The sequence below is a fragment of the Chionomys nivalis genome, chromosome 14, assembly GCF_950005125.1.
Source record: "Chionomys nivalis chromosome 14, mChiNiv1.1, whole genome shotgun sequence".
NCBI lineage: Eukaryota > Metazoa > Chordata > Mammalia > Rodentia > Cricetidae > Chionomys > Chionomys nivalis.
The window spans coordinates 16,972,322-16,995,820 of NC_080099.1; positions in this window are offsets into that span (position 1 = coordinate 16,972,322).

The window sequence follows — 23,499 nt, forward strand, 5'->3', positions numbered from 1 at the left end:
GTGTCATCAGTGAAATGAAAAGGACAAACCTGGAAGAAGAAAAAAATTACATGGCATTTGATTAAACATTTTAAATTTGTAGGAATATTTTTAAATTAAAAAACAATGTGTACAAATAAGTCACAAAACATCTAAATAATCTGAAACAACAAATAAAATTATAACATAATTTAAAACACTTAAATATCAAATTGGTAAAGGTAGAGCAAGCACCTTCAAGTCAGCATGGGTTAGACACATAAATTCTTGAATTTTCTCTGTCAGTAGTGTTGACAGTAAGCTCCTTTCCCCGATCCTTTCAACTTGGGGAATTTATATTTAAGAAATAATCAGAAATATTCACTAATGTAGTGCTTACACCAGAGGCTTTGCGCTCAGGAGATGGCTCAACCAGTAAAACCTGTGTACCCGTAAGCACTGGATTCTGAACTCAGATTCTAAGGACCCACATGAAAAGCCAGGCGAGGAATGCATGCCTGCTGTCCCAGTCTGCGGGTCTGGGGGCAGTGGGGTGATACCAGAGGATCTCTGAAGTCTACTGGCAGACCAGATGACTCTGTGAGTTCTGGGTTCAGTGAGACTGTCTCAAACAAACGAACAGAAAGAAATGGTTGGGAGAAATTGAGAAACACAACCAACATTGATCTCTGGCTTGAACATAAACTAGTTTACACTGGGGAACATACACATGAACACAAATACATCCATATACATGCACCCCCAATACAGAAAAAGTACAACAGACAAATTTATAATGAAGCTTACAAAATATTAAAAATAAGTATTGTTATATGTGGGATATACCTATATGTTGGAATGCTAGACAGTCTTTAAAGTTATCTCAAAGTAATGGCAGAGAAGATGCTTTTTTTTTGTCTGTTTATTTGAGACAGTGTCTCACTATGCAGCCCTGACTCTCCTGGAACTCTCTAGGTCAACAGACTGGCCTAGAACTCACAGAGATCCTCCTGACTCTGCCTTCTAAGTACCTGGATTAAAGATGTGTGTCATTACACCTGTCTAGACAATGCCCTTAATAATGTTGCTTGTCCAGTGCTATTTCTATCTGAAAATATAAAAGACAGCATGCTTACAAAATCCCTCAAGGGACTGACTGAGTGCTCTCTAGGAGGAAGGGTTTTGGGTTTATTTTCTCATATACATATATTAACTTTCCAATTAGTTAAACTTTACTAAGAGATGGGGGAAATGGGTGAAAATATGAATCTCTATCCAAAGTATATATGCATAATTGAAATAGAGCTACCCACAGTTTGCAGAAGAGATTTATGCAGATAGGACCATGTCATGTAATAGTTCTGAAGTAAGATGCACTGTTGCCCTTTTAACATTTGTTTGTGTCTGAGGACATTTTGGATATTGTAGGAAGGGGGTGAAGGAAGTTGCTATTGACACCTAGTAAACAGAGACAAGAGATGCTACCAAATGTCCCATCATGACCAAGTGAAAGCTTTGTCCATTCCAGATGTCGGCAGGGCCAGACCAAGAAATATGATCAAGTAAGAAGACGAAGCAAGGCCTCTGCAAACTGCAACTCTCTCTTGAGCCACCCAAAGCTTGTTGATCAGGAAAACAGACTGCAATCCTGCTTCTGGATTGTCTCAGCCCTAAAGTGCCACTAACACTGTCCTTACAGGGGAGGGACGACTGGCAAGAGGCTGTGAGGCCAGGTAGAAGGCAAATGCAGGAGGGTGGTTTCCAAGTATCTGACACTAAGGAATCATTGCTAACATGATTGTTTTTCTTTGCTTTGGTGCAGGCTCTGAGGATTCAAGTGTTGAAGGGTTTTGAGGATGCGGCACATCCCTTGTGCTGTACAGGCAGGGGTGTTTCCACTAGCCGGGCCTCTGCTGTAGTCACAGTAGCCGGGATCCATTTCAAGTACAAATTGCCCTTTCCATGGTCTTTCCTACTTTTTATTCAGATTGTTCTTTTCTATTTTTATTTCTTTATTTTTATTTTTTTTGTTTTTGGCCTAAGATCCAGCAGTTTCTTTGAAACTAATAGCACTTGCTTTCTTTAGCTGGAATTTGGTAGACTTTTAATAAAGTACTTATGCTTAAGTTTCTTATAAATCTAGTTCCAAAACATTACAGTGTGATACTTTATAGAACCAATGTACTAGGACATACTACCTTATGTCTTGGTTTGCTCTTAATAAATAAGTTTTTCCCCCCTTTATATAAAGTGGATAAAGCACCGGCAATGCAAGCATTAGAATGTAAATTTGAATCCCTGGAACCCATGAAAATCTGGGAGATGCAGAGGATATCTATAATCCCAGTACTCACATGGCAAGATGGAAGGTGGAGACAGGAGGCCCTCCAGAAAGTCACAGGCCAGTCAGGGCGGTTTATGCCACAGTGATATTGTATCAAACAAGGTGATAGATTATCCTCTAAATTCCACGTATGTACTATGGCAAGGGCACACACATATACACATGCACACACGCAAACATATCACATACCCATTTACATTCACATATATATTCATACACAGACATCATACATGGCTGTCTGTATTCTGTCCAATCATCCAAATAGATGCAGGTCAGGCATTCTCAGGGACTTCACTTGAATAACCAGATTCCAGCTTACAATGAGATCTCAAGAATCAGGTCACTTTTGCCTTCCTTTTTCCCAAGAACCACATTTTTTCTCTGACAAGGCAAATTCCTACTGACCAGGCGTCACCGGGAGGTTGTTGCTCTAAGATGCTCCACACCCTCACACTTAGGGCAGGCTTCTGTTGTGGGTAGCCCCGGTACTTCCTGGCCCACATCAGCTTTATAGCTGCCTTTTCTTTTCTCACTATGAGCTCAGGTGGAGGAAAGGGCAGGATGGTATCACACACATCTTATTCAGGCTGGTACATCCAGTTCTTGAATCCATGCCTACGTCATAATTGGTCCTGACAAATACTGAGTTGAATGGAGGGACTTACAGATGTTCTCCAATAAAATGAGGAATGACAATACAGCTTTGTGGCACCCATAACCAAAGTGGGATGGGAGTGGGTGCTGGAGAGTATGTAGTAGGTCAGGTAGGCTCCGGGAGCCCTGCCTACGGCTGGAGGGAGGGAGGAGGCACAGGCTGGAGAAAGCAAGAAGAGGCAGCTGGGTCTTTGGGTTCCGTCGGACTTTCCCCTCTTCAGGCTCTGCCTTCCTCAGAGCTCACACACCCTGTGGCTAAAACAGCATGCCAAGTCTGGAGGTCTCTTTGATGAACCCATTTGATGACACTGATAACTTTGATGACATTGATATATTTTATGAAGCCATTAAAGAAAGACATCCTGGAGTTCTCTTCAAACAGTTTTTTGAAGTGAAGATTTGTGGAGGCTTGCCAACTAAATGCTTTTGATAAGGGCTAGAATGTCCAATCTTCTCATGGCAGCGCATAGCCAGCTTTCTTTTCCATGTGTAAGGACGGGGCATAGCTCAGTGGTAGAGCACCTGTCCAGGACGGGTTTAACCCTGCGCTCCATGTCCGGTACTGAAGATAAAATGGTTTCTACATGCCTATGTCTGCATATGAGCTGGGATTTTTAGTGTTAGCTGCCGTCAGGATAAAGAAGAAGAACTATACTGTGTTGAGTTGGACCTCAGCTTTATCTTCTGGAGTTTTTGTTTGTTTGGTTGTGGTTATATTTGTCATGGCTTTACTTTTGCTATGGTCTCCTGTTGCTCACGATGTAGCTGAGAATGACCTTGAACTCCTGATCCTCCTACCTCTTCCTCCCAAGTGCAGAAATTATGGAGGCCCACCACCAAATCCCGTTTCTGTGGTCCTGGGGATCTAACCCAAGACCTTCTGCAGTCTAGGCATGGACTCTACCAGCTGAGCTACATCCCTAGTAATTCAGCATTGTCTGATAACACATAGCACAGAGACGTCAGCTTCTAGTGCTGACTAATCTAACACGTGCCTTCTCTTTTCACAGAGAAGCTTAACTTCTATGCAAGCATTTTGGGAAATGAATGCTGCTTTAAACTTTTTTGTGTAACTACTTTCATTTAACTTGACTATATACTGAAAAAATTTTCTTCTTCTAGCATGTGATTTTTTTTTTTTTTTTTACCTGTAAAAGGACTGGAAATTTCCATTCAAAATAAAGGATTCAATAATACAAATGAAGAAGATTCTTGGGGGGAGATGGAGAGATGGCTCAGTGGTTATGAGCACCGCTCCTGGTGCAGAGGGCTTGGGTTCAGTTCTCAGCACCCATATGTTGGCTCACTTTGCTTGTGAGTCCGGTTCCAGGGGCTCTGACACCTTCTTCCGGGCTCTCCTGGGTCTCACATGCATGTGGCACACACAAACGCATGCAGGAGTATACACACACACAAAGACGATACATAAGCAAATAAACAAAAGCATAATTCTTAGTGTAGTGGAGACAAGTTAAAAATTGAAATTGGGACATAAATCATTTAATTTAAAGCAAAAATTGCAAAAATGCTATACCATTGGAAGTAGGAATGGAGCACTATGAATTTTTGTAGCACACAGTATTGTTTTGGCTTGTCAATAATGTATCTGAGTACTTTATTAGGCAACATTCAATAAGTAGGGGGTCTTCATACTGTTTGTTAGAGGAATTATGAGTGGTTTATTGATTGTCTCCAGAGATCGGAAGTCCCAGAACAGCTTAACTTGAAAGATAGTGTCCTTGTATAGCCACCCAGTGTATCATTCCTCTAGTTCTGTTTGCTATTTTCATAACATTAAAGACATTGGCAGCACCACGAAGCACATGCATAGAGTGAGACGAGGGTTCATCCAGAGGAGCGGAAGGTGATCAACTGTCTCCTTTTGTCAAATGCAACAATGAAGTCTTGAGCTCTAGAGTCTTCATTTGGATCCTGACTGTTTCTTAGCTTTTTAGCCCACGTCAATGGCTTTTACCTCTTAAAGAGACTTCTCAGTCTGTAAAAGGAGGGCTAGGTCAGTGTTTCGTGATGAGGTGATACAGTGTGCATCGGAAACATACTGTCTAGGTTGTCATGGCTACTACTCAATGTGATGGATTGAACTGTGTCTTCCAAAGATGTGTTGTTGTACTAACCTCCAGTACCTCAGAAAATGAGTTGTTTGAAGGCAGAAACATGTGTGTGTAATTAGTTAAGATGAGAGGTTATTGGGGCAAGGTGGGCTGCATATTGATATGATTGTATCCTTGTAAGATGGAGAAAGACGGGAAGGCAGAGCCTAGGAAGGATACAATTCTGCGACAGTGACAAGCTAAAAAGTCCTGAGATTTCCAGCCCTGACCAGGATCTGGGAAAAGCAACAACGATTTCTGCTGAAATTTGGGAACAGCAGGGTCTTCCGAGCCCTCAATTCTAGACTTCCCAGCCTCTAGAAATCAGGGAGAATAACTTCTGCTTTAAGCCAGTTTGTAATTCTTTGTCATGACAACTCAGAGAAATAAACATACAGATTTCCTTTTTTGTCCTGCTCAGTACCAACTTGGTTAAAACTGGCTTTATACTCCACCACTGTCTTCATGCTGACTTTATGCTATCTTGTGTGTTTTCATTGTTTAATATGTTTAGAAATATCGGTTTATCCCCAGAGCCACAGACATTGTATGTGTGTGTGTGTATGTGTATTTTTAAAATTCATCAAACAAACAAACAAATACAAAAGATCAAAATAAAACAGAAAAACTAAGAACCCATCTTGAGAGAGGTGGCAAAGATAATTTTGTTCCTTCTGAGTGTCTGAGAAAAGACTAGACAAGCGAATAACAGGAAGGTAAGTAGAAGTTGGCCATGAAAACCATTATTTAGACAAGGGCTCAAATGAAGACTTTCCTTGCCCAGGCCTAGCAACCCTGTGTTTAAGCAGGGAATTTTTGTATCCCACTTTCCACGTTCTCAATATAGGCGAGAAACTAGATCTCATTTGTTTTCCATGACGAGCTTCCAGCCAGGTTGCTCGCTCGTCCTCCTACAGAATCACGTAGGTTCGTCATCACAGGTTTAAGCCTTAACTGACCTACCTGTGAGTGAGCATGTGAGGGGGAAAGTTCGCTTTTGTCTGTCTCCCCTGGAAAAAGAAATCTCACCCAAACACCAAGACTTGCGTGGAGGAAAGACAGCAATTGAAGCAAATGACTTGTCTCCCTCAAGCCCTAGGGTGCCTTTATTTCTCCCATGTCCTAGGCTGAGACCAGCAGTCTCAATTTCTTCGATATCTCCTTAATACCGCTAGGGATTTTTTTTTTAAAGAGCTAGAAGTCTGGATAAATATAAGTTTAAAATTAGTCGGGTGGTGCTGATACAGGGCTTTAATCCCAGCACTGGGAAGGGAGGCAGAGGCGGACAAATCTCTGTGAGTTTGTGGCCAGCCTGGTCTATACGAGCTATTTCTAGGACAGGCACCAAAGCTACACAGAGAAACCCTGTCTTGAAATAACATAAAAATATAAAAAAATAATAAAATTGTTATACACACTTTCATATATACACTTACGTATGGTGTGTTAAGTATTTGGGACATGACTCTTATTTAATTCAATTTTAGTTAGAATTTGTTGAAAATTAGTCATTTAATTTATTTCCTTCCTTTTCTTTTTTTCTCCCTTTTTCTTTTTTCTTTTTTTTTAATCTCTCTTCCTCTGCCCCACCTCAGCCTTTTGTTTTTCAGATAATGATGAGGAGAAGAAAGAGAGGCAGAACATTGAAGGAAATGAATGAGTCCAGCCCTCTATTGTAATGGAAGCAAGCACCACTATGTTCTGAATCTTAGCAAAACATGCCGAAACCCTTAATACAAATATTTGTAAGGGCATTGCCTACGATCTCTTACGGTTGGGTAAAACTGCCTTATGGCACAGTTATAACATATTTTGTTTATTTATATTTTGCAATGCTGGAGATGGTACCTATGGCCTTTTCCATGCTAGACAAATTCAAGAGCACTGAGCGTGACCATGCTCACTCTCTAATATTCTAATAGATGTTTATTGTTCATTTCTTAAAAATCAAGGGTGGGTCAAAGAGAGAGATGATTCAGAGGGGAAAGTTGCTTGTGGCAAAGCCTGAATGTTGGAGTTTGACTTCCAGGAACCACATGGTAGGAGAAAAGAACCAACTGTTCCAAGTGGTCCTCTGACCACCACCTGTGTGCCAAGACCTGTCCAAATAAATATAAAAATAAATACAAATAAGCAAACGCCAAAGAAATTTAGAAAAGAAAAATATGTGGGTAAGTACAAGAATTTAAAACTAGACGACCCCATTTTTACATCTTAACATAAGACACAGATGTGATGCATATCTTTGTCTTAATTTCTGGAGCAGCTGTGATTTCGAAAAATATTAATTTACGTGATAAACATGCATCTCACACTTTCTGATTGTTAGGCCTTGTTTTAAGGGCTTTTCCAGTACGAACATATTTTATCCTCCTCTATGACTTAGGCGATATAAGAATTAGTCCCAGTTTAATAAAAGGCGGAGCAGAGCAGCTAGGTACAGGGTCATCGCAGGCAATCTGGCTTGTTGTCAATATTTCAAACCACTGAGCTTTTCTACATCTCACAAGTGACATTTTTGTTAATAATACTTTCATAGGTTCTTTCTCAGGTTACATGTCATGGTTAAATTGGAACATAAAAGTCCAGTTTGTCATTGAGAAAAAATGATTTTGATAATCATGTATTTAAGCGGCTTTCTACTATAAAATAATCCTAACCTCATATATGAAGTGTGTGTCCAAAACTGTACTCTTGCTTTGCATGAAATAAGATGTCATATTAAATGTTGACTCTTTCGTCTCCAGCACAAAAGAAGGAAATAAAAACAGGAGGAAGTGGAGGACGGAGGAATAGAAGAAGAGGAAGAGGAGGAGGGGGAGGCAAGGCCCTTTGTTTCAAGAAGGTCAGTCTTACCCACAGTTTTGAGGCTTTCCTTCCCCTCCCTGACTGTTTTCCAGAGAAGGAAGCAGGAACCACACAGATTGTTCTACAGTAACGAGGAGGGCCATGTTACACCCATCCACCAGCTACAAGATGACTTAATAAGCGCCCATAGGGTCCTCGGGACCCAACAGTGTCTGTTGCTACATACCAGCAGCTGAATGCCCAGTTATACAAGCACGGTGTCTTTTTGTTTGTTTGTTTTTTTCTGATTTGTGGTTCAGCTTCTGACACTAGCTAGCACCTGTAGCCAGAGAACAGACCAATGGCAGACATTCAACCCAATCGTATCTCTGCATGAAACAAAGAATCATCAGCTCATTGCTAACGTTTTTGTGTATTTTCTTTGCTGTGACAAATGACAGCTCCCGGAGAAGGTATGTCCCATGGCTTCTTTATTTCATGCTCTTTTAATGACTGCAAATTTGTCGGAACTACTGAAGATTTGTTGGAGGCTAGAGCCATCTTCCCGAGTAAACTAGAGTGGTGTTTTGCATGCTCCAGCAGAACTAGCCTTGTGCGTCCAGACCCAAATTAAAACAGCGCCAAGCAGAGAGTGATTCCTGCCTGTTGTGCCCCCTTGGAGGAAGTGCATCCAATAACCACAGACTTTATCTCCACTCCCAGAGGACTGTGGGAGTGAGATGACTCAACACAACAACTCAGAGAACAAGCTGTTTCTTTTAGGTGCAACAACAGCACAGTAACGAATAACAATACATTCTAGCGGCAGAGGCAATGCTGTGAACAGATGACCTCATGCCCATTGTGATTTTCCCCCAGGGCTTCGGGAAGGTCCAAGAAGCAGATTAACCTGAATGGTTGTTCAGTCCTCTCCCGAACGGCCTGTCTATTTTACCCTCCCCCTATTTCTTTTCCCCACGAATGGATCCCTAGCAGATGTGCAACAAGTGTGGGAGGGAGGTGTTGACTCAACAACTGTGAACGCTTTCACAGGAGGGTAGTTGGACCACAGCTGCCCTGCTGTTAGCTCTGAGAAATAGCTGCTGGGTATCTGAGAGCATGTTGTTTGTATGTGTTCATGTGGGCGCTCACCTGAGCTGGACTCTACAAAGGAATACACACAGCCATTTCTTGACGTGGTTGCTGGGGATCTGAACTCACACGGCAGGCACTGTACCAACTGAGCCATCTCTCCAGCCCCTGCGTCTTTTGAAGGAATTTCTGTTTTACCACAAGCAGCGATATCCCCAGCTTGTAGAGCAGGCAGGTTCTCCAGGATTCTAGCCGGAGGAAGATCGCTCCTTCAGTTGGCAGTTACCCACTAAGAACGTACTTGCTCTGGCTTCAGCAGTAGGCATGGATTGAGCGACTGGTTGAACTGGTCAAGATCTAAAGCATCAGTTTCCAGCTGCAGAACGGTCCAACCACAGCCTAGCAACAGGGGACAGTCTCCCCTGTTCTGAGGATGCTGCCCATTGGACCATTTGTGTGTCTGAAAAGTGAAGAAGGTCATTTCTGGTGAGCCCCAGGAATGCTGGCCTCCAGCCTGTTTCTATACTTTCTGTAGCATTAAGGAAAAAGAATCCCTTCATTGCCTTTCTGCTTTAAGTTCCATTGGTAACGCTGACTGTTATTGAGTAGGTATTGTGGGGCAAGTGTTGTCTGATTTTAATAATAGCCCTAAAAAGCAGATGCCATTATTCCTACATGGTGATATATTGGGAGACTGACGTGAGGGATGTTGGTCAAAGCTGGGATTCCAGTCAAGATCATTTCATTCTGGAGTTTTTCTGTGCTGGGATTCATTGCCTCTCATACTCTAAATAGATGAGGAAAATCTCATGAAATGCATGAAGCAAACCTGCTATGGAAACTTTGGTCTCATGCTTGCAGTACTTGCTAGAAAGTGGCAATTATACCACACGAAGCATTGATTGACTTCCTCAAATGCTTCTCGTTGAAATCATAGCCTCCATGCATTCCAGTTTGTTAGATGAAGTGACCTAATATATCCTTAATATTGTCTCGAAAATTATGAGTCAGGGATTCATTATGAGCGTACATTGCTCCTCTCAAGCTGGCAACCACCCAGAACAGTTTTCTATATTCTCACAAGGCTCCAAACTAATGGAGCCGGCCCTCCAGCCACCCAGGAGAACACGAAAGCTTCAAGACGGAGCTCAACACCCGTGCACACCTGCATGTCATCAGGGAAGTCATTAAGTGAGCAGCCTGCCATCGTGGCTGCTCATTGTCAGCGTGGAAGAGAAATTGACAGTGTTGAGACAGGCTGTCATGGGAGGAAGAGAGCATCAACAGCCAGAGCATCCACCTCAGTGGATCCCCAGCCCCCCAGGAGCTACGGCGAAACCAAGCGCACAGAGTGTCCGAGGACGTGGGGGGATTCTCCACTGTGCTTGCTCGCGCACAAAATTGTGGGCACATGGAAAACAGACCAAGTACCAGGTGGTGACATTGGTGAAGAAATGGCTGCTGTGGTGAGCGTGTGGTGGAGTATCGATGGGGTTAGCTTCTGTGTGTGAAGATAAGAGTTGATTCTTCCTAGTCACCTATACAAATCTAGTAGGAATCGTCAAGCCATGTTTGGACCCATAGGGACACCAGCTCATCTCTCAGTGAGGACAGATTAAGAACTTGCAGAAAATATATAAGTAATTTCCATGGGCAAAACAAGAGTAGATAAAACAGTGTGTGTATATGTGTGTATATGTGTCGGGGGAAAGGATGGGTGTGTGGGTGTGCCTGACTGTATGCCTATATATATATATATGTGCCCACATGTGTGTATGTGTGTGTGTGTGTGTAAAGGAAAGAATGGCCTGTTCTTGGAATGTATTCTGAATTAATTAGGTCCACATCTCAGCTGCTTCGAGGAATCTGTAGTAGTTCAGCCATTTCAAGTCTTGTGGGAAATGAGCACCTAGCCCATGGTTAGGAGTTACATTCTTACACTAAGGAGGGAAATTCTAAACCTAATGACATGATCTAGAGACACAGTCAGTGGGTGAAAGTCCTGGACCCGCAGAGCCTGAAGGGCAGAATCCGAGGTCGGTCATGGATTGCTAACTGTGGTAGAGCGTTGGCCATGATGCCGAATGAGTGGTGGCTCTGATCGGACAATAAATAAATAATAAATCTCTTAGGGGTGTTGGAGGAGCCAGACTGGCATCCTAACAGGTGGGAAAATCACAAGGCATGTTAACAAGAAGCGTGACGAAAGAGCCTCAGCAATTAGCTCCATGGCGAGGAATTAGTTTAAACCATAAACAACGTAGAGGACAGAACGTACGTTTCCATGTCTCCAATTAAGGAGGGCAGGGCATATCTGCCCTGGTAACCTCGAAGCCTTCCTAATTCCACCAGGATCTGTGATGTTCATTGAATTAAAACTTGAGCTTTGTGCTTTTGCAAATGGCTGGGTGACTTCTCCCATTGTTAGTCAACTGTCGACTCTTGGCACTTAACTACCCGTCACTACCATGCGTTCTGTAATGATTATCTTTCCAAGAACAGGGATTAATTATGTCACTATGATCTCTTTGGTGTCTAGACCTGCCAAAGAGTGACAATAAATGGCACCTGAGATGAATTAGATGACGTTCTGTTGTTTTTGTCCTGGCTGCCTATGTCTTCCCTGGCTCTCTTCCCTTTCACCTCCCTTCTTTTTTCTCTATCTCCCACCTTCCCTCCCTCTTCTCTTCCCTTCTGTGTTCTATCTTTTCCCACTTCTCTCTTAATCCTATCCAATCTTTCTTCCCTTCCCTGCCAACCCTGCCTAACTTCTGCCTGTTCTGGAAGCTTCCGCTGGCATCGCTTTTCACTTTGTATCTCTGATGACGCCTGGGTCAAAGCCTTTTATTGGATTTGAATCGCTTCATGTAGAACTATGCCTTTGAAGCCCCAAACTTGTCCTTTCTGTGGTCCTGACCATCTGAGATGGGCCTACGAAAGGATGGGAAAGCCACTCCAGATGGTGGGACCCCTTCCCCGCTAGGAAATGGAAGAAAACACGGGCAGATTGGACAGCTGGGCTGCTAAATGAAGGATGCCTAACAAACCCGTGCGGTTTATCTATGAGTGGATGTCTGCTTCCTGGAAAGATGAACATATTTCCACCTCAGAGTCAACCTGAAAGGTTTGAGAATATGTGAGTGTGTGTGTGTGTGTGTGTGTGTGTGTGTGTGTACATTTATGTACCCATGCTTCTGTATGTTTATCTGAAGGTCAGTGAACAACATGGAGTGTTGTTTCACTGGTGTTTTTTGTTTTGTTTTGTTTTTTTTGTTTTGTTTTGAGGTAGAGTCTTTCATTGGGAGCTCACCAAATAGGTGGAGCTGACTGACCAGAAGGTCTCAGGGATCCACCTGTCTCCCTCCCTCCCCCATTGTTGGTTTTGGAGATGTGTATTGCAGCACCAAACTTTTAAGTGGGTTCTGGAGGCCTGAACTCAGGTCTTTATGCTGACACAGCAAACATTTTAGCTACTGAATCTTCTCCTCCGCAGCCCCTCTCTTTTTTTAGAGAGAAGGTCTCACTGCATAGACCAGACCAGCTTTGAGGTCAGTCTCTTTGTGCCCCGCCTTTGGAGTGCTGAGACTATAGGGGTGCACTACTATACTCTGTACATTCATTTTCTTATTTTCCTTAAAAATATTTGTAGTTGGCTCAGTCCAAACAGGGAACCACTGCTTCAAGGGGTCCTTTAATTCATTGGTGTGTGTTTGGACTTTTGCTATACAGGTTTTTGTTTCCACGAAGAACTGCATCAAGCAGCTTTTTCAAAGTGGGTTTTATGGAGCATCAGCCCTTTGCCATGCAAGAGAAAAGTACGACAGTCTTTGGCTATGGTCTAGGAAAGCTTGCTATGCTCCTTCACGCTGCATAGGTTCCAAAAAGCCCCACGGTACAGATGCTGGCTAGTTGAGTACTGCTCACTTCACTCTGCCTGCAGTTTTTAGATGTCTCTAAGTTCACAGCAAAATTAAATGGCAAGTAGAGAAAGGTCTCATATGAACAGAATCCTCAGGTACTGACATCCTCTACCAGCCGGTATATTTCTTTTCTCAGCATCTTCATCTCCCAGAGTCTTAGTTAACTTAGAGTCCTCTACCGGCATTGCACAAATGTATGACAACACATATCCACCATGGTTAGTATTACATGCAATTGTTCTGGTGCCTTAGAAATCCTCTGTGTCAAAGCCAAGGCTAGTGACATAATCCCAGCCCTGTAGAGGTGGGGCAGAAACATTTCTGTTTAGACAGCCTAGCATACCTATATAACGAGTTCCAGGCCAATGAGAGACTGTCTCAGAAACTAAGATGTATCTATCCATCCTGCTGAGATACTGTGCTGTCCATCTGTGATAGGAAAGCTACATACATGAATTCTAAGCATCATGGTTGCCTAAATCCAACTTCACAGTTTCAGTGAGAGGTGACGTCTCAAAATAGAGGGGAATTTTGTGGGGTGCCTCCTATAATTGAAGAACTATAAGAAGTTAACAACTGATATAGGGAGAATTAATCTTCCCCTGGGATGAGCCCCTCGATTGGTTATCAGATACAGAGAGGTCAGCCATAGGCACATGTCCATTTAGGCAACACTGGAGATCTCAGCAGCTTGTAGTTACGTATTATTTGTTTTTATGTTTATACAACAAAACAACAGTTAAAGAAGGGGGACCTTTAATTTAGGAAGAGATTGGACATGGGAAGGGGGAAGAGGAAAGGAAGGAAGAAATGATAAAAGTTATATATTATTAATAATAAAAAAAAAGAACCAAGGTTGATGGCTCTTAAGAATGACAACCTAGGCAGACCTCTGGTCTGCACTCACGGAAACACACAGTCCTGCTCCTCTGTGTTCTGTTTTGTTCCCTTTCAAACCCAGGGGACGGGTGCCATCTTGAACTAGGATTCTACATTTGAAAACTGCCTGTGGGAAATTGCATTCTAAGTGTGAATGGGTGGATTCCACTGGCAAGTACAAGAAGGAATCTGGGGCCCCGAAAGGGCAGGTCATGGAGCCCCACACAACATAAGTGGATTTGTCTGTACTGTCCAGATGGTAGAGATAATCCAGCTCTGTTGTTTCCTATCTGTTTTTCCTGGGGTAGCTGGCAAAATCTCAGTGGGCTTTAGTCTCCTCCTTAGTAAAATGGAGCACATACCAACATGAGTTTTGACAATTGAGTTCAAGAGGGAAGCAGAGCAAAAGAATCGAGCAAGGATTCACCAGCGTTAAGCGTCAGGTCTCCCTTGAAACCTTTGTGCATTTCCAATGTCCTGTTTGCAATGGCTACTTCTGTGACTCACTGCTCAGCCCCTTCAAGAATAAAGCAGAACTCAACTGTTTCTCACTGGCTTTCCATTGGTTTACATACTGAATCTGTAAACTCTGCACCTCTGTTTTGATCAGGGCACTGTCTTTCTCCACAGTTCTGACATCTCCCCTTCATATCACACTGATGGTGCTCTCATCTTAGGGTCAGGAACCTCTTCCCACCTGGACTCTTGCAACATGTTCATTTTCTTCTCTCTGAGACATCATCCTATTCACTCAAAACAGGTTAATATCGCTGTCTGAAGAGTCTCACCCTCCCCCATCATTTCCCAGTGACTGTGTGAGCAATTATCCTAAGGCTTAGGCCCACTGTAGGCCAAGATCCAGGTAAGGCCCTGAGGTAAGAGCATGGTGTTGCTCCTCAATGACCTTACCTGGGAGCGAGCAGACAAATGAGTATGCTACCCCCTGACATATGCTACCCCTATATGTACAATGAGGAACTTCTGCAGTGTGCTAAGAATGACCGGTGAGAGCGTGTGCACAGGGTTAGGTGTGTCCTTGTGTGTAACTACTTTACTCTGAGGAAAAAAGACTTCAAAGAGACGCCATTTAACCGTATGCTTATGTAACTGGTCAGGTGCCTGTGAGTGGCAAAAATAGGTGAGTTTGGGCGCCATTCTTACATCTCCAGGGGTTGTGACCTAAACAGGTTAGCTTGGCTCTCAGCAGCCTCTCCCACAGGAATCTGATTATCCTGTTCTCCATTTTCCAACTCTTCTTTGTCCACATCTTGACCTTTATTATTCCATTCTTTACACATGGCCCTACCGTTCATTCTTTTTCTCGAAGCACATTCATTTATGTCCCTCCAGTGTCTTCACAGTGAATTCCGAGCACCCTTCAATGCAGTGCTAACAATTTGGAAAGAGGAAATAGCCATCTGTAAACCAGTATGTGACTTGTATTTGGTGACTTGTATGTTCCCTCCCAAATCCATACCGACATTTACTTACCAACATAGTAGTATTGGGGTGGTGGTTAGGTCATGAATTAATGACATTATCCAGGGAGTAGAAGTTACCCAGAAAGAGGGCTCCTTTAAGTATAGCCCCCTCTTTTCCTCTCGACTCTTAAGTTCTTACTTGCCTTTCTGTCAGGTTCTAACAGAGCAAGAAAGCCTGTATTCAATGCTAATGTCATGTTCTTAGTCTTCACCAGGCTCCACAACTGTAAAATAAATTGTTATATTGTTTTGAATATACAGTCTATGGAGTTCAATTGTTAAGAAAGAAAGAAAGAAAGAAAGAAAGAGAAAGAAAGGAAGGAAAGAAGGAAGGAAGGAAGGAAGGAAGGAAAGAAGAAAGAAAGAAAGAAAGAAAGAAAGAAAGAAAGGAAGGAAGGAAGGAAGAAAGAGAGAGAGAGAGAGAGAGAAAGAAAGAAAGAAAGAAAGAAAGAAAGAAAGAAAGAAAGAAAGGAAAGTATCTTCTGGTACCAAGAACACTTGGTATTCCCGAGGAATTCCCATTTAAACAACCCTGACCCCATTTGTAGATAGGTATGGGTCTCTTCCTTGGGATAAATCTCCTGTGGGCAGAATGTATTTCTGGTGTGAAACTTACAGGCCGTAGAGTTAGCTAAGAATGGGCTGTCATGGTAAGGAAGCACAGATGTGGGTGGCTGTTGTGTCCCAGGACTGGAATATCCACATGCCTGTGAGGTCCCTCACTGTAGGGACTGCAGTTGAGATGAGGTGCTTACGAGTGGCAGAACTAAGTGCATTTGGGCTCCATTTTCCATTCCACTGGCTACAGTGGACCTGATCTGCTGATTGTTTGGAACCTGAATGGGGTCAAGTACTCTGTACCTTCTATGAATGCTGGTAAAAATAGGCACACAGGCATTTTGTTCAACAATTTAATCACTCCATTTACTATTAGAGACATTTAGATCTGTTGACTTGTGGCCATCCCTCTGAAAGTAAAAGGAGTTTTCGTGGGTAATGATTACATTCATACACAACCATACTCACTTCTGTGTAACCAGTACATCAGGCAAGAGAGACAGGAAAATGTCCTCTCTCCTCCTCTTCTCATGAAAAATAAACTTACTGGATACTGGGTCAACAACCAGCGTTCAGCAGTCTAAGGCACTTGTTTTTATGAGGGAAACTGGAAACCATCTTCATTTACCCTCGTAAACACAGAAATGGAGAGTTCAGAGATCCAAAGGTGTGGGTAATTTTTAGCAATTTGGCACTAGGTTTTCCATTAAGGAAAGATGAACGCAATAAATAAGCAAGATAAAGATATCACTCTTGAAAATTGTGGAAGTGGGCAAAAAGTCAGAGTTCACACACCGAGGGTGAGGCCATGCTGTGCCTTCTGGATGTGGCCACCAGAGCATTCTAGTGGTCCAAATAAAGGAGAGTTTGTAGCTCCTCCAAACAGCGAAGGCAGGAATGGAGACAAAGGAAGGGGCCTGCGGATCAAGAAGGATGCTTCTCAGATGTGAAACATATACACACTCAATAGTTAGAAGTTAGTACAGGGGGAAGCATTTTAAACAAAGGCTATCTTAGATACAAAAAGGGTTCATTTTCATGTGGTTTTGGATAGTTAGCATAGAATAAATTTCTTCCTCTGTGTTGTTCCCTTGGGTAAAGGATGCTAACGAAACAACTCAAAAAGATGTACAGTCTGCAAACATCAGTAATTAATGTTTGTGATCTGTGAACACAGTGTTAGGATTGACTGAAAAGAACACATCTACCCCCACCCCCCACGCTTAATGCTTGCAACGTGTGTGGTTCTTTAAAGAAATATTCTAAGTAGTAAAGACAATCTCTTTCTGGACTTCTCCGTGAGGAAGACAGAAGCGCAAAAAAACAATAAGGGCCCGGGTGTGGGAAAGTGGAGAAGCCGAGTGTCTACAGGGTGAGGATGTATTTCTTGCATGAATAACTTCCTAACAATTTGCCGAAGGAGTGCTTTTTCTATCAAGCTGAAACCTCAAACCAGCATCGTTTTCATTTTCTGAGCACCTGTGAAGCAATCCAGCTGCACAGCCATGGGAAAACAATAGGCCCGGTGACAGTTCATTAACACAAACCAGCAACCAGATTGGTTTGGAAAAGTCATTGATAGAGGATTTCCCCCCAAGGATGCAACAGCATTCTTGGACCAGACCAGGAAAGCAGCTAACCAAGATTATAGATGTGCACACATCATCTGAAACTGAATTGTAATTTGGTAACCATTATGATTTACTATGTAAGTCCAACAGAATAACAAATACGTAAAGAGCTGCGATCGCGTCAGGTAAGTTATGTGTGCATTGTGTCTGGGTGTTCAGTTTTTTTGTACATGGACTATTTTGTTCTGGAAGATCAAGTCAATGATGCTGCCTCTAAAATGGCTATTCCTGTGCGTATATGTAAAAGGAAACTAGGAACATTCACATGCCTGCACAACTCTGAGCCTTAACACAATGCTAATAAGAAACTAAAGACGCTGTTCGGCACAACCACATTCTCACAAACTCATGTCAGTGGTGACGACACATGTTTGAAATATGGTAACTCACAAACAAGCTGGGTGCATCAAGTGAAAAGTATTGACAGATCAAGAGGGTGGGAATGGATCTGCTAACCACTTACTTTTAGTGCAAACTTGAAAATGTAACCCTGGGAAATTGGAGAAAAGCATGATTCTTCTCTATAATATTGATGTCGATATCTGGGAAACTCTCAGGGTCTGTCCTCATTGTGAAATCTTTGTTTATAGAACTTATTCACAGCCATAAGATAAAGTCATGTGACAAACTGGGAGCTAATGCAGATAATCCTTCCCTGCTCTGACATTTCTTCTCTGAAGGTACAGGAATGGCTAGAAGGATGGCTCAGTGGGTAAGAGTGCCTGCTGATCCAAGTTTAGAGCCCCGACACCCTTGTAAAAATCTGGGCATGCTCACATGTACATGTATCCCAGTGTGGTGGGGAACAGAAATAGTAGGATCACTTAGGGTTTACTTGCCAGCCTGTCTGAGATAGTCAGCTCCAGGTTCAGTGAGAGACCCTGTCTCAAGGGAATAAGGCAGAGAGGGATACAGTAAGACACTAGATGGATTTCCGCCTCTGCCACCACTCCATTCATGTGCAAACACAGGCACATGAATTAGAACACATGTGTATATGAGTCATATGTACACACATACACACTCATGTGGGGACGGAAAGAGAGGGGGATAGATACAGGAGCATTTTAACGATTCAGCTAATTTTCTCACTTTTTTCTTTTCTACAGCAATTCTATCCTTAAAGTAATTCTTAATATCCCAAGGGAGCGTCAGATTTTCCTATAAAACTTAAAGGAGAAAAAACAAAGTACTAGAACCACAGTTTGTAAAATATTATTGTGTTTGAGTTACATACTAAGGCACACATTCACATAATCTGTTATTCAAAGAAGCCATCGTACTTCCACAGGAGTCTGCAAAGCAGGCGCTCAATGAGATAAGCCCCATCAGATTTTTGATCTATTGCAGCTGCTTGCTTTTCTTAATCATTTACTACCAATGTCTGGAATACTTGAAACATCAGTATCATCAGAAACTGATTGACTGCAATGGCTAGCCGTAGAGTTAAATTCAAGTGGCCACTGAAGGCTTTGGAGTGGGTAGGGGTGGGGGAGTGTGCAACTCCAGGAAAATATAAGGATTTACTGCCATGACTGGGCCAAGGTCGCTGTTATGAACTCTTTTGAAAGATGGTGAATGATGAATGGAGTTCACATGGGAAGGAGAGGCACAGGGTCTGTGTAAAATCTTCTGTGGGGTTGAATGTAGCTTATATATAAGCACATCTCCCCAGTTCTTTAAAGTATGGTCTTTAGGGGGCTGAGGACATGGCTCAGTGGAGAATGCATTTGTGATACAAGCATTAAGACTTTCGTTAAGACCCCTAGAGCTCAGACGAAGCAGGACGGAATAGCATTTATCTATAATCCCAGTGTCCCTATGGTGAGATGGGCAGCAGAGGTAGGAAATTTCCAGAAGTTCATAGACTATCTAACCTGGTTTAGGCAGAAGCAAATAAACAAGATATATCAGTTAAGATGGAAAAGTAGGATGTTCTAGAATATGCTGTGAAATATTTATTTAACTATGTAAAGATGCATTGCTGTTTTACCTTGCCAGCGTAAGAGCACCTGATTGGTCCAATAAAAAGTTGAGTGGCCAATAACAAGGGAGGAGATATAGACAGGACTAATGGGCAGGGAGAGTATAGGAAAAATTTAGGCTCAGGAGAAGAAAGAAAATGTGATACCAAGGAGATGCCTGGGAGACATCAGGGCCTAACAGCCAGCTACAGAGAAAGCAGAGAAGTAGGACGTGCAGAATGAAAGACAGGCAGAAAGCTCCAAGGCAAAATGTAGAGGAATAGAAACAGGTTAAACTAAGCTAAAAGAGCTAGTGGGGCCGGGCGGTGGTGCCACACACCTTTAATCCCAGCCGTCAGGAGGCAGAGGTAGGTGAATCTCTGTGAGTTCAAAGTCAGCCTAGTCTACACAATAAATTCCAGGACAGCCAGAGCTGTTCTGTTATACAGAGAAACCCTGTCTTTAAAAAAAAAACAAATAAACAAATAAAAAAAGAACTAGTAGGACAAATCTAAACTAAGGCTGAGCATTCAGTCTCCGTATCTTTATTTGGGAGCTGGCTGGTGGTCCAAAGAAAAATCCAACTACACTAGGACCAGCATAAGAGTTTGTACTCTGACTCCACACAAGTTCAGCAGAATGCAGGAGCACACAACACACGAGCACACACACACACACACACACACACACACACACTCATTCAAAAGATATAAGACTTAAAATTGCATTATTCTTTCTTTCTTTTTTTTCTTTTCTTTTCTCTTTTCTTTATTTTGGTTCTTTTGAAACAGGGTTTCTCTGTAGCCTTGACTGGCTTGGAACTCATTCTGTAGAACAGGATGGTCTGGAACTCACAGATTCAACTGCCTCTGCCTCTTCTGCTGGGATCAAATGTGTGTGCCACCATCACCTGGCTTTGTTTTTTTTTTTTTTAATTGATTTTTTTTATTGAGCTCTACGTTTTTCTCTGCTCCCCCCACCTATCCCCTCCCTGTCTTTGTTTATTTTTAAGACGATAAATGTCTCGATTTTTGTAATCTTGATACAAATAAAAATAAACTCAGATTCAAATCCAGTGAGTATAAAATTTGAAAAAGAAAAAATTTGGAATTTCGGTTGGAGGTGGGAGGTCAATCAGAAGACTATTCAGGTGTATGATTCTAAGGAATGGCTCATTTTAAAGCACAGGGAATGGAAACATTAAATCATTTGTGGAGCAGAGTTCTTAATTTTAACACCACTTTAACCTCTCTTTAAAACCCTCCGATTTTCAAAGACTTTTGAGCATTTGGAGTTGAGGATTCTGTGTGATGGGAGAACATTCGAGGTGTGTTTCTCATTTTGCTAAATCCACTAAGGGCCCTGCCCCAGAGCACAGCCTTCCATACCTATGGCAGGATTTTGTTAGCTAAAGTTGATTTCCACACTGTGATTGACAAGCATTTGAAAATTAAAGAAACAATTGAAAAATTCTCTAGGTTCCCACGTCACATTCCAGCTGCAGCAGATAAAGAGACGAATAGTTGAACTATGGTTCTGGCAATAGTGCTGTCCTCACATCACCTGTGGGTCTTCAGAGAGTCACTATGGAGCTGCCGTGTGAACCACAGCCGCAGTCACGGGTTTTGCTAACACAATCTCAGCCCTTTGGTGAAGGCAAGCTTTTTGTCTGCATCATCTAAGATCCAAGATCTGGACAAAAGATTATCCTATAATTGTTGGTTCAGGTATTCCAGGAAAGAAAACAGAATGGAAATTCGTAATATAGAAACCGAGATTGTGTGGATGTATTGTTATATGTTATGCCTATCAAAGGAACCCATTTCGAAGTTTGGAATTTTCCATGAAGTATATTCTGTCTGGGGAGATGGCCCAGTGGCACCTGCTGCCTAGTATGAGGATCTGAGTTCAGATTCTCAATACCCATGGAAAAAAAACAGGTGTGGCTACACATGCCTGTAACCCAAGTAAACCAAGGGCTAGGTTTGGGGTTAGGGTGGAGACAGGAGGATTACTGAGGCTTTCTGGGAAGGCAGCCAAGAGAGAGAGAGAGAGAGAGAGAGAGAGAGAGAGAGAGAGAGAGAGAGAGAGAGAGAGAGAGATTGTTTTTGGGTTCAGTGAGCGAACTTGTCTTAACTGTGAAGGTGATGAAGCTAAGAATGATAGAGCACAGCCAACATCCTCTAGCCTCCATGTGTGCATGTATACAGACATGCGTGTATGAGCACACACACACACACACATACACACACACACACACACACACACAAAGCTGGATTTCCAGGTTTGCTTGAGAACATAAAATGTAAAAGATGGGGCACTTGACTCTACCAAGTTTCATGGTAACTCTGAAGTAGAGAGAGAGACACTGGTTCTCTGCTCTTCTCTCAAAGTGACTGTTGTGTTGTGAGATATTTGATTCCGCTTTTACCCACTGAGTCGTCTTGACGGCCATTGGTTGTACTAAATATTAGAAAGTTTTTTTTAATTGCTGTTTATTTATTTATTTATTAAAGATTTCTGCCTTTTCCCCGCCACCACCTCCCATTTCCCTCCCCCTCCCCCATCAAGTCCCCCTCCCTCATCATCCCTAAGAATAATCTGGGTTCCCTGCCCTGTGGGAAGTTCAAGGACCACACACCTCCATCCAGGTCTAGTATTAGAAAGTTTTAAAAGACGATTATAACGAAACCTAGAGAATCGGTTGCTGTCAATACACAAGCATTACCTTATGCTCTTAAACACTTAAAAATGTTTGTCTAGGGGCTGGAGACATGGGAAAATGACTCAGAATGCTGGCCGTGAAAGCGAGAGGATGTGAGTTCCAACCCCAAGCCCTCACAGAAAAAGTCCAGCATGGCTGCAAACACCTATAATCTCGGCCCTGAGGGGAGAGACAGGCAGATCCTAGGAACTTGCTGGCTAGTTAAAACCTCAAGTTTCAGGTTCAGGGAAAGATGTCTCAAAAAAAAAAATTGTGGAGGGGTCTGAGAGATGGCCCAAAGTAGAGTCAGTGCTGCTCTTGTAGGAGGCCCAAGTACTGTTCTCAGCACCCATATTAGACAACACCACAGACACACACACACACACACACCACCCCACACACCCCACACAAAACGAATCTGTAAAGAAATAAGCAAAGTAAAGACCAATAGTGTGAGACACCTTCTTCTCTGACCTCTGCATACACACCCATGAGTTCATGCACACATGCAATGCTTGTACAGACACCACTCCCAACACAAATAAAATCAGTAAAAATAAACTTATCCTTTATTCCCTTCCTCAGTGCCCCATTATTAGTGACTGTAACTACACAGTCTTTGCTAGTTGGAAGAATGAGTCTTAAAGGGCTGTGGAGGTTGAAGGTTCTGTCTGGAATCCTCCATGCTTACACACGTCTACAGATAATAACATGGCAGCATTGCGACCATAGAGGACATTCTCCACTCAGCCCTCTCTGTGCCCTGCTTTCCCAGCAAGCCCTTGGTGGCTCTGAACATGCCGATGCTTCAGATAAGCGTGAGGGAGCACAGTAGCAGGTAGACCTGGTGTCACAACCCACCCCATGGAGGAGGAAGTGTTGTGAGCCCATCTAGGGCTGTTAAAGCACTTATCTACGTCGTCCATGTCTGGGGCAAACAAAACCACAGAATTTTATCAGGAGTCAAAACTTTTCATGCCTGGTCTCTCTCCTAGACTGTGGCTGCCAGAGTGAGCAGAGGCTGTGTGTGCAGGGGCGTGGTCTCTTCAAGAACAAGTGACCTTATCACCCTGGATGCTCCTATCGGTCAGGCCAGGCTTTAGCGTCCACCGTAGGGTTTTGCTCGATTGGCCTTACACTTTTTTTTAAAGAGGCTTGGCATTATTACATAGTTTAACTGTCTTCGGTGAATGCTGTAATGCTCATCTCTATGGTATTTGTGTCTGAAGCTAATAGAGAGTCGGGGGTGTGATTTAGCACTTCTCAAGTTTCAGTACCATAGTGGTTTGAATGAAAATGGTCCCCATAGGCCCATAGAGAGAGCACTAATAAGAGATGTAGCCTTGTTGAAGTGGGTGTGACTTTGTTTGAGGAGATGTGTCACTAAGCATTGACTTTGAGGTCTCAGATGCTCAA